The sequence below is a fragment of the Apteryx mantelli genome, chromosome 17 (genome assembly GCF_036417845.1).
Source record: "Apteryx mantelli isolate bAptMan1 chromosome 17, bAptMan1.hap1, whole genome shotgun sequence".
Taxonomy (NCBI): domain Eukaryota; kingdom Metazoa; phylum Chordata; class Aves; order Apterygiformes; family Apterygidae; genus Apteryx; species Apteryx mantelli.
In genome coordinates, this window is record NC_089994.1 from 18,380,331 (window position 1) to 18,389,859 (window position 9,529).

Consider the following 9,529-nt stretch of genomic DNA (forward strand, 5'->3'; position numbering starts at 1 on the left):
CGCCGCCGCCGGAGATTCCCTTTGGTCTCCGCCACCTCAGCGGGCTCAGCCGGGCCCGTCGCTCTCGCGCTGCTCGTCCTTCTCTGGTCCCTGCCAGCGCGGAGATGTGCAAGTTCCCGGCCTGATTGCCTGGGGGGGGTGGGTGGGATGGAGGGTCACCCCCGGCACCATGGAGGCCGAGCACATTCCTGCCGCATGCCGCAAGGGGGGAGTGGAGACTGGCTCTGCCCGCGCCGAGCATCCGCTGCCTTCCCCGCGCTCCGGGGCGGCTTTGGGGCGAGGGGCTGGGAGACCCGGCTGCGAGCGGGGCCTTGTCCTGAGCTGCCCCGCTCCCGGCGCGGCGGGACAGGGGCTGCAGGAGCTCCCCTGGGAGGCTCCTGCGCGAGGAGGAGGAGGAGGACGAGGATGCCTGGGCCTCGCTGGAGCCGTTCCCTTTGCCGCGGGGAGCAGAATTGCATAAGTCAGCAGCTGGAGCCAGTCCCAATTTGTTAGAAGTAAGCACGGATTTAACATCCATCTGCAAGCGCTGGAGTGCCTGCTCTCCGCTTTATTTATTCCTCCCTCCCTCCCTCCTTCCCTGCCTCCCTCGCATGCTCAATCAGGGAGGCTTCACAGGAGCCTCGCTCCGAGCAGCCTGATTGCCGGGGGGATTTGGCACCTACCTGGCGCTCGTGTTTGCGCAGGGCGCAGAAACCACCTCTTCAGCCGCGCCGACTCGCAGCCGCCTCCCGCGGCTCCTCGCGGTGCACGGTGCCGCTTCCATCCCCCGTGGCTCCGCCGTGCTTCCCGCGCCCGCCGCGGGACGAGGCCCGTCCGTCTCGGCTGCGGTTTGCCGTTTGCGGAGCCCAGGCCACGTGCAAACTGAGGCCGGGAAGCGCCACCGCCGTCGTCGCCGCGGGCTCGTTCCCTCCGCTCCCCCGGCCGCGCCGCCGGCGAGCCGCTGCTTTCCCCTCTCGCGCTGCCCCTTCTCCTCTCTCCTGTCTCGTTTTATGGATGTGTAGCGGAGCAACGATTGCTGCTGAAGGATTAGCCTGGTAATTTGGCTAATTTTTCTTGAGCTTCATTTTTCACATTATGAGCTTCGCAAAAAGACTAACGATCCCAGTTTCGCCTCTAATAGCCAGCACGGGAGCGGGAGGGGAAGCGAGGCTCCAGCCTTCGGCAAAGAGGAAGGAAAAACCGCACGCGGGCGTCTGGAAGCGCGGCCGCGGCGGGTGGCCCTGGCCTGGGGGCTCCGGGCGGCCGAGCTGCCGGCCCCCGTGGGGGACGCGGGGTCCCTCCTGCGCCCGCGCCGGACCCTGCGCGAGGGGTCTGCCGGATCCCCCGGTTCCTGGGGAATTCGACCCGCGGGCTCCATCGGCCGAGGGGACGAGGGCCCGCGGCACCGTCCCCGGCCGAGCCGAGCTGAGCCGAGCAGAGCCGAGCGGGCGCGAGGTGCGCGTCTTCCCCTCCGTCTCTCCCTTCCCTTCCCCTCCCGGCGCGCTGAAGGTTTTGAAAGTTAAGTATTACTGTCTGCTTTGTTGTTGCCTAACTACGACAGACAAATTGAGAACTAGTTGTCAAAATGTCAGTGCACAACAAATCAACATTCAAAATGAGTCTCAGCACTATGTGGTGTATAATTAAAAAAAAATCCTTTTTAGAAATTTCAGCAAGCGTTGGCTCTGCTTTATATTTGTCTGTGTGATTAATAAAGGCAGCTAATTTTCAGACTTTAAAAACAGCTAGAAAATAGCTCCTAATTACATATTAGGTTCCAAGCGGCCCCCGCTGAGCGAGGCTGGTATTGGTGGGCCAGAGAATTTGGCAGGGGCTTAATTACATTCTGAGCATCATCTAATTTTAGTTAAATGTAATGTAATCAGCAGCAGATGTCTGAAATAAAATATAAATTATGAATATGATGAAATTTCATTCTTGAATAAAAAAGTAATTTGCTATTTAGTTCATTAAAGTCGCAGAGGTTTATTAGGGAGCAGGTATAAGGTGCGGCAGGGTTATATTAAAATGATATTTCAGAGAGAGTAGGAAAATTGCATTAAAGGTGCTAAAATATTCCGCCAGGACGAGCCGGCGGTTGGGAATTAACATTTGCGAAAATAACGGAGCCCCTGGGCTGTCGTCAACCCACTGCCGCTGCCGCGCGGCTCCCCGGCGTTCCCGCGGCGCGGCCCCGGCTCGAGGCTGCCGGGAGCCGAGCGGCTTTGCCGGGGCGCCGGGACGCCCGCGCCGGCATCCTCGCCGCCTCGCCGCCGGGGTCCCTCGTGCCGACGCCAGCCGTTAGCCGAGCCGTCGAGCCGGGCTTGTTGCTTTATTTTATTTTTTTTCCCCCCAGCTGCAGCATCAATTCGTCACGCGGCGCTGGGGCCGCGCCGAATCCTCGCGGGACGGTATCGCCTGGACATCTATCCCCTCAGCAGCTTCTTAGGTTTCAGCTTCTGAAGTTTAAATTGCTTTTCTTTATTCCTCCGTGGCCTGGATTGACAGATAAACATCTTCTGGAGCAGGAGGAAGACGGCTTGTTCATTATTTCATTATATTACAGGCGCTGTCATTTTAATCCAGCCTAGATGCCGGGAGGAAGCCTGCCGCTGATACGGCGGCTCAGGGAGATTGCAGCCCGATCCCCAAATTCGGTCTCCGAAGAGCCGCCCGCTCCCGGTCCTCTCCGGCGGCAGCGAGCGGGGAACCTCCTCGCCCGGCCGGGCCGCGTGGGAACCGCGGGCCGCCCCGCTGCCGGCCGCTTCCCGGCGCCGGGCCGCCCGCTCCTTCGCTCGCTCGCGTGGGTTCGCGCTCCTCCCCGCTCTATTCATCAAGGGCATGACAGCTAAAATTCATTTGAAGATGAAGAAAGTGCCGGCTAATCCTTTCTGTGAGACAGTGATAGACTAGCGGCTCGGGAAGAATTGCACAGCAGTAATGAAATTAGGCTAAAACTGCTGGCGGATAGCAGATAATTGCCCTTGTCTGTCACTAGGAATAACATCTCCCGAACCCAACACAATGATTGTTAAAGTTGCAGGAATTTATTTTATTTTATTTATTTTATGGTTTTGGTTTTGTTTTCTAAAGGCAAAAAAAAAAAATTTTTAAAAAAAAGGGAAAAGGAAAGGCGAGCGGGAGCTGCTGCTTCTCCTCCCGGCTGCCCGGGCGCCCGATCCCCGGCTGCACCTCCGGCCGCGGTCCCGGCTCGGGAGCTGCGCCTGGGGCTGCGCCGCGGGGTGGCCGCGATGCCGAGGCTGCCGGGGGCCGGGGCCAGGACCGGGGCCGGGGCCGGGCGGCCGCCGGAGCCTCGGCGCGGCGTCGGGGCTGACCAGCAGCCATTTATTTTGTAATTGATGGCGGGCGGCAGGCAGCACGGGTGAGCGAGTGCGCTGGCCAGCGACTGTAATGTTTTATACGCGAGGGCTGGCACGGGTAATTTACTGCGGCCGGCAATAACATATTTCACTTCCCGTCTCCCCGATGAAGATTACTTGTGTTTGAAAGTGCCTGAATACACAGTCAATTCTGCTTAAACGCTCGCAGCCGGCTGAGCACGGATAACGCCTGGCGCCGCTCCGTGCGCGGGAACCGCGGGCCGCCCCGCTCCCGGCGATGCTCGGGGTGCCGAGCCGAGCCGAGCCGCGCACCGCGGAGCCGGGAAGCCGCCCCCCGCGAGCGCCCGGTGCAGCGCGGGAGACGCGCAGCCCACCTTCCCTGACATTTCCTCCGGCCGGGCGAGGAGCTCGGTGGCATTTCGGCGAGGGGCTCGGGAAAGGTCAGAGGGTGCAAAAGGCCGGCAGGGGCGGCCTGCAGCTGCGCTCGCTCGCGTCTCCCCGCGGCTCCTGCCCGGCCCGGCCGGCAGCTCCGGCACGCGGAGCGCATCGGCAGCCCCGCGGGGCCCCGAGAGCCCCCGCGCCGCATGTTAACGACCGCCTGGTATTTCGGCTCCGAAAGGTTTCCCTTCGCCGAAATAACAGGCTGCTGCGTTCCCGCGGCGGGGGCGGCGCGTCGCCCCGGGGCAGAGCAGCTCCAAAGCCGGCGCTGGCGTTCGGACCCTCTTCCTCGCCTCCGCCAAGCGCAGCCGGAGCCCCGGGGCCGCTGCCCGCTGCCCTGCCGGCCCCAGGCGCCACGGTCTGGGAAGGCAAACGCTCGGGTTTGTTGTTCTTTCCCGTGCGGAGGGGAAGCCGCGCTGCGCATTTCCCGGGAGCGGGTGGGGAAGGTCCCCAGCGCCGCTGGTGCCCGGATCACCGCTGCCAGGTGACTTCGGAAATCAGCTCAGTGCAGGGAAAGAAGAGAAAAATGCCAGTACGTGCTGGGAGGCTTCACATCCGCAGCCCTGCCGAGCAGCGCGGCGCCCCGGCTGCGGGGAGGGCGGGAGCCGCGGGAGCTGCGGGAGCCGCGGGACGGGGCTGCGCGGTGCCGGTGCCAGTGCCAGTGCCGGCCGGTGCAGTGCGTGCCGCCCGGCGCTCCCATGGCATACGCGGGTTTGACGCGGATGCTGGTGTGGGACGGGGCTCGGCGACACCGCGGACGCCCCGTGCCGAGGCCAACGGAGCGCTGCTCGCGCCGTGCGCTTTTCCAAACAATAATCATCACCGTGCTCCCCAGAACGGCTCTGTTTATCGGCTCCTGCCCTCGCCGCGTGCACATCTGCCAGCAAAGCGCACGGTTTATTTGGCTCCCGAGATGGGAACAGGTTTTCCTTGCCCTCCAAACCGTGCCTGGGAGCGAGGCCGGCTTCAACCTCCAACGACAATGCTTAACGGCGCTGCTCATGAAGAGGCGTCCGCAGCCCCGGGCCGGCACTCGCGGCGGGATGAGCATTTGCAGCCGTCTCCCACCCTGGCCGCTCCAGCACCGGCCCCAGGCAGGCTCCAGTTTGGGTCTGGGCGCTTCCCTGCGGCTCCGTGCACTGTCACCGCTCCCGACGCTGCCGGAGCGCTGCTGCAGCGGCCGCCGGCGCGGGAACTTCGTTAATGGATGCTAATGTGTCACCGAGGCCATTTGTCTTCATTTGGTGCCGGGCGGCAGGATGCTGGGCCAGGAGCCAGGCCGGGCGCAGATGCCTCCCACCGACGCCTCCCGCCGTGTCCGGCCCGGCGGCTCCCCGGGAACCTGCGGCAGGAGCCCGCGTGCAGCCGGGCCCATTCCCGCGTGCGTGGCGCAAAGCTTGCGGCTCCAGTGCCGACCGCTCGCCCCGGCCGGGGCCACCGGCGAGGGCGACTCCTCAGTGCAGCGAGGCTCTGCACGTCCATCCGCTTCCAGGCAGTCGTTCCGGATCGGAGCCTGCGGAAACGAAGAGCGAGCGCAGCCCGGAGCGGCGCCGGGCTGGGCCGGAGGTTTCCGCGCGCTTCCCGTGTCACCCGGCGGCCTCCCCGCTCCGCCGAGCCCCGGGCCGCAGCACCGGGGTCCTGCTGGATTCCTGCACGGAGCCTCTCCACTGGAGCTGCTGGTGGGTAATTTCTGATTAAGGATTACTGTACCATCGGCTTCAGTTTGATTGCAGATGTTTTTAATTATATCGTATAAGATCGTATTATGTAATTGCATTTATCTGATTGAAGCCTTAATTGTAGGATTTCATAATGGTATGACTGGGTAAATATACCATTGCGTCTGTTGTCCCCCAATGAAAATTAGGTGCTTCATGTCTTTATTGCATTATCCTGGAGAGGAGTTCAAATTGCAAAGAAAGAAATTAAGAGAGAGAAGAAAGGAAAGGCGAGGTCGTCTCCCCCGTCCCCGGCAAGCACGGGCCTCTTCCAGGTGGGGGACGCGCAGGAGGCACGACGGTGCCTGGGCCCCACGCTCTGCCGGCCGCGAGCTGCTGAAGGCTCCCAGAGCATCACCTCCTGGGTGAGCGTCACCTCCAGGTTGGGCATCACCTCGCAGCGGAGCATCACCTCCCAGCTGGGCACTGCCTCCTGGCCGAGCATCACCTCCTGGCTGAGCTTTGCCTCCCAGCTGACTGTCACCTCCTGGCTGAACGTCACCTCCTGGCTGGGCATCACCTCCTGGCCAAGCATCACCTCTTGGCTGAGCTTCACCTCCCGGCTCACCATCACCTCCCGGCTGAGCATCACCTCCCCAAGAGCGTGGCATCCCCCACGGGCAGGGTCCAGCTGCCCAGGACACATCCCGCGGCTCGGTCCAGCCCCTCTCCCGCTGCGTCACCCTCCGGAGGCTGCTGCACAGGGGCAGATCCGGGAGCTTAACCCAGCGTTTCGGGCACGGCTGGGATCAGGGTGCTGCTGCCCTGGAGGGGATGAGGTGGGAGAGCGGAGACGCGGGTGATAAAAGATGCCCTAAACGGTGTCAGCGTGCACCGGCCTGGCCCGGCCCCAGCCCTGGCTCGGCTCAGCTCGGCTCGGCTCGGCTCGGCCCGGCCGCCTGCCGCGCAGGGGCTGAACTGCCCTTCACCTTCGTGCTGCAAGACCGGAGCCGGTGTTTTCTGCAGTGATTTTTGCAAGATCGATGTTGCAATTATCATTTTGTTAACGGCGGCTGGTACAATACATTAGAGGCGATTACAATTAAAGAACAGGAGGCCGGGAAGCCGCTGTGCCATCAGCTCCGAAGGTGGAAGCTGCAATTAGACCTAATGGAGGAACGGAGCCAAAAACCCTCCTGACACATCCCCGTTGCTGTGGAGCGTCCTCGGAGCCATCGCTGGCTCGGAGCGCAATTAGCTTTTAATAACCAGGTGAGGGGGAGCAGCCCGGAGCCAGCGAGGGCCGCGGGAGCTTTCCGTGCGGAAGGCAATCCAGGCGGGAGAGGAAGACTCTCGAAGGGCGAACGGCCACTGCTGGGGCCCGTCCATGGGCCAGGCTGCTGGATGGGCGATCACGGCCCAATCTGGCTGCCGCTCCGCGCTCGAGCTCGCCCCGCTGCTGCGTTAAAGCTGGTATTAAGATAATCTCCTTTTTTTGAGGGTGGAAAGAGGCACTTATGTAAAATTAATATTTCCATTAATAACCGCACACAGCAAAATAATTGGAAAGCCCTCCACCTTAATTGCAGGCCACATGGTTCCCCAGGAAAGCGCTAACGAAGCGGCTCAGGCGGCGCTAACGGGCGAGCAAGGGGCTGCCGGGGCCCAGCCTGGCAGGGGACGCTGCTCCGGGGCCAGGGCCGCGCCGGGCTCGTTAGTGCGCGGCTTGTTAGCGCAGGGCAGGAGCAGCCCACGAGCGAAGCGTGCTAGGCGGAGGGCTGGCCGTGCTCCGAGCACCGACGCGCTCGGTGCACCTCCCGGCTGGCTTGTGCGCCTCCCAGCAGGAATTAAAGGGAGGTTCAGGTTTTTGTCTGAGCCTTTTTTTGGTTACAATCCACAACATGTGGCTCATACGGTGTCTCGTCGCTAATAGGTTTAGGATTATGGGAATATGCACAAATCCAGAATCGAGCTGTCACTCTGCTCGGTGTGGTAAGGTGATTTCATTAGGATTTAGGCTTAGAGAGCAGCCTCTCTCTCTCTCTCTCTTTTTAATATTATCTTTATTCAATTACATCAGCAATTCATGGAACTTCAAAGATGTTTCATCAGCACAACCTAAACGCGGTTGGATTGCATTATGGAAGGAGAGAAGGAAAAAGAAAACATAAGCTACTGCTTTAATGGAATTACTGAAAGGGGCTTTTTAATTAAAAACAAAGGTTGGGGATGAGGTCTATCCATAATTTAGTGCTGCTGGATGTAATATCTGCTGGTGGTTTAATTTTAATAAATGTATGTATTATTAACGGTGTGATCTATATTTCCTAATGCAGCCGGAAGGACCGGCCGTCCGCACAGGTAGGGCTGGCGATACGGGCGCTCCGCGGGGCGGGCGACGCCGGCTGCTGCTGGACCCGCGGGCAGCGAGCGGTGGGGTTGACAGGTGCCGTTTCCCGGGCCCGGAGCCACGGGGTGCCCGGGTGTGGGTGTCCCGGTTCCCGCGCCGCACCGCCCCGGTTCCCGCGCCGCGCCGCCCGGTTCCCGCGCCGTGACGTCCCCGTTCCCGCGCCGCTCCGCCAGGCCCAGCACCCTGGTGGCACTTGCCCCCCCCCCCCCGCCCTCCGCGCTGCCAGGCTACGCGTGCTAATAAAAACAAATTAACTTGTATAAGCATTAATTTTCCGGCGTACATACATCCCGGCCTCATTATAACGGAGATCCCAGGAGCCAGGGGTTTTGGCATATCGTAATGAGGCGCACGCTGTAGTAAAAGTACTTCTAATAGGATTTATTTACTGTAATTGGGATTCGAGGCACCGTGCCATTACCCCAAGAGCTGGCGGAGCGCGTGGCCCCGCGACGAAGGGGCTCCGAAAGCGCTTTGCAGCGCTGCGAAACTGCGGCATCCGCAGCGGCCGAGGAAGCGGCAGGGACGGCGGGGACGTGGATCTGCAGCCTGCGCTCCCCGGCGCCGGCTCGCAGAGCAAATTGCCTAAAATTGCCTAAAAGCAAATGGGTGGGGGCCGAGCGGGCGCGGGACCTTTGGGGCTACACGGGCGTCCGTGGGGAAGCGAAGCTGGGTCTGGCTGTGCCCGCGGGCTCCCGCGGGAGGTGGTGGCAGTGCCCGGCTCCCCACGCCAGCCATCCGCCCGGCTGCTCCCACATTTCCTCCTATTATGGGAAGTGCCCGAAACCGCTAAAACGTCCCAAGAGGAGGGAGCGGAGCGGCGAGAGCTGTTCTCCCGCTCGCTTCGCTGTCGTTGCCAGGGAAACCTCCTCCCCGCTCCCGCTGTCTGCGCGCCCCGGCCGAAACCGCTCCGGGCCGGAGCAGGAAAAGCCAGGAGGAGGACAAGGACGAGGACAAGGACGAGGACAAGGAGGAGGGCGGCTGGGGTTCCTGCCCTGCTGCTTCTGCACGGGTTTACCAGAGAGAAAAGCATTATAAAAAAAGGGGGAAAACCCCCTAGCGCCGCCCTATCCAGGGAGTTTGTGGAAGCGCCCGGGGTTGGCGGCGGCGGCTCCCTCCTGCGCTGATGCCCTCCGCCGCTGGGAGCGGCGTCCGCAGGCGGCTTCCTGGTGGGAGCTGCTGGGAAGCAGGGGCGCCCCAAAACAGCTTCCCCCGTCCCACGCCATGCCCCATACTGGGGACAGCACCCCCCCAGCAAGCCCGGAGCGAGCGGCTCCGAGGCGGGATGCGCCCGGTCCGGAACGCCGGAGCGCCGCGGGGCCGCTCGCCCTGCCCTTGCCCAGCCGCCAGCTCTTCTCCCTCCCTCCGTCTCCCTCGCCGTGCTCCTCGTTACAGACGACTCCGCGTTTCCCAGCCTGTCTCCCGCTTCCGTACCGAAGGGGCTAAATGATATGCTGACACCTTAATTGCGCCCGTTGTCACAATGCAGCGTGGCAGCGGCGTGAGTGACACGGGAAGAACGGGCTGCGGCGCGCGGCGGCTCCCGCGAGCCGCCCCGGCAGCTCGGCAGCGACGCAGCCGGGGGCCGGCCCGGCCCGGCCCCGCAGCCCACCCGGCCCGCTGCGCCGCCCCGCTCCCGCTCCCGCCCCGGCCACGCTTCCCGAGTGCCGGTGCTGGGGGAAGCGGCTCCGGGGAACAGGCGG